Source organism: Cephus cinctus, unplaced genomic scaffold (assembly GCF_000341935.2).
Source record: "Cephus cinctus unplaced genomic scaffold, Ccin1 Ccin1_scaffold0457, whole genome shotgun sequence".
Lineage (NCBI taxonomy): Eukaryota > Metazoa > Arthropoda > Insecta > Hymenoptera > Cephidae > Cephus > Cephus cinctus.
In genome coordinates, this window is record NW_014333134.1 from 825,542 (window position 1) to 827,812 (window position 2,271).

The 2,271-nt window shown below is 37.9% G+C and overlaps 1 protein-coding gene and 1 long non-coding RNA gene across 10 annotated transcripts in view; one reads left to right on the forward strand and one right to left on the reverse strand.

The window, feature by feature from the left end:
• LOC107267843 (inactive rhomboid protein 1) overlaps window positions 1-2,271 on the reverse strand; it is a 174,560-nt gene that overhangs the window by 90,247 nt on the left and 82,042 nt on the right. The gene's annotated exons all lie outside the window — the stretch shown is intronic.
• Window positions 9-1,129, forward strand: LOC107267846. The gene is made up of 2 exons (XR_001537692.2): window positions 9-864; window positions 968-1,129. It is a non-coding gene; the product is annotated as an uncharacterized LOC107267846 (long non-coding RNA).

Below are 2,271 nucleotides of genomic sequence, written 5' to 3' on the forward strand. Positions count from 1 at the left end.
TGGGGGGGGGGGGGGTTAGGATAATACTGGGTGACAAGCTAAGAAGTATTTTTTCAGGAAATTGATTTTTACATTTTTTTATTCGATTAGGAACTTTGCTTTTTTGATTTTAAGTATTTTTTATGGTGCAAATGCTATTTTTTTTCACGGTGCTATCAATTTATGTGCTTTATCTGATATTTTGACGCGCAAGTATTTTGAGTTACAGAAAATTTAAAGTATAAATAGGATTAACGAGTATCCTCATTTGGATTTGTCTAAATCCCTGTTTGGGTCGTTCCATACGGATACCCATGTTCGGTCCAGCTAAGCATCCAAGGAACAACCCATGGCCAATAGTGACAATGAGCTCGAGAGAATATGGAACAGCTACGCCATACTCAAGATGGTTGACTGTATAGTCAAATGGAGAAGCGGATTGAGTTAGTGAAATTTCCAGATGAATTTCCCTAGATTGGAATACCCTAGGGATTATGATTCCATCGAGGTACAAAGGGTATTGAAATTCTCAATCAGAATCTACAGCCTATAAGAGTTACCTAAAAACAGATTGCCAAAGGAATGATAATCAGAAGGTTTATCCTTTGATCTCGCGCAAGAAAAATAAAAGAATGAGAAAAAAAAATGAGTTAAAGGGGGTTGGGAGTTGATATACAATAATCGTACGACTGAACCGTCTTCAAGAAGTACTTAATGACGAGAGGGTAGCAATATCAGAGAAGTAGTACCAACCGCTTCTGCTTTGCAAGACCTTAAACTCGTGTAACAAATTTAAAAATAGCTGGCGGCCATATTGCTTTAAAAAAAAACAATCATTGAATCAACATCAGCGGGGATCGTAAATACGTGAGTGAATTTTTAAGGGTGAGTTTACCTTCCAAGATATTTATTCGCCCCTGGGCTCTTTGCTTACCCTTTGTTCTATGGCTGTTGGGGTAACTTCTTTTTTTTTTTAATATTCCCACAGGATAATTTCTTATGGAACCACCGGGTTGGCAAGCATGGTGGAGCCTTGGCGTATGCTGATATAAGCTCTCTTGTTCTTGCTCTACTTGGACCTCTTCTTCGTCGACTACATTCAAACTCCCTAGACCCCCGAAGTCACCGATAAGGGTTACTCCGGTGTAAAGAAGAAAAGTCGAAGATTAACGTTCACACCGAAGACAATTGTTACGTGGTACCAATATTACGTAGCTTTAATAATGTTGAATAGATTATGGAGGACGGGGTCAGTGAAGAGGTAGCTTAAGTTATTTTGATATAACCAGCTGACCTTTGCCCTCGGTCTGGCCACATATGTGGTCACGATTCAGGCACCTTTGATATGTAAATTTATAGAGCATTAATTGGGACTGATTAAGTTAATCGGATCTACTGATATTGTCCTATGGTAATTCGGATTGAACGACTAACGATAATTGCCATTTACTATTTGTGTTAGAATATTTTTATTTTTTACGGTGGTAAAAATTATCAACTCGAAGAGGAAAAAAGTTTGTATCAAAATTTGAGAATGAAATTTGTTTAATAATTAAATTTCACTTAGAGACTAGTTGCGTGAAATTAAATATTAAAAAATAAACAGACAAACTTCGGCTACTAATTTCTTCATTAGTCACTGGAATCTGCAGGGAGCAAGGAGATATTAATCCTGCAAGGTATAAACGGAAGTCCTAAGGAAACATCCGGGTATTGTCGTCCTGGGAATTGCACACTGCTCGCCCAGCAAGTTAGGTAATTATGCCACACTGCAAGTTTAACTGGCTCGTCATATGAAATTATACCCAGGTTCTCCATATTGCCACTTTGCCCGGTACCGTCGGGGAGTCGTCTGGGAGAAATTAATACCGAGTTGGTCGCTTGGTCACTTTTATCACAGAGCGAAGCGTGCAGCCTCGCGCAATTATGCTCGACGGACGAGGAAACACGATAAAGGAGGCTTTACACGTGAAACTTGCTGAACACTTTTAGAAGCGGAAAAAGTTGAGAAAAAAATTGGACCGGACATGAGAAACAAGGGATTACGCAATACGGCCGAGCGAGGTGGCGTTAAATAAGAAAAATATTAAAAGAGTAAAATCTAAAAAAATGACGTCAATTTATCGTACGTTATTTTTCTCTGTCTTATAAGTAGATAACGGTTTGAAACAGCCATTTTAAAATGAGGAGTAATAAGGATTACATGTATTAATTTAACGCAGTCACGAAGAAAGTGACAAGTGAACTATGCGAAGGTTGTACTTTTTTTTTTTTTTTTTTTTTTAAAATTTT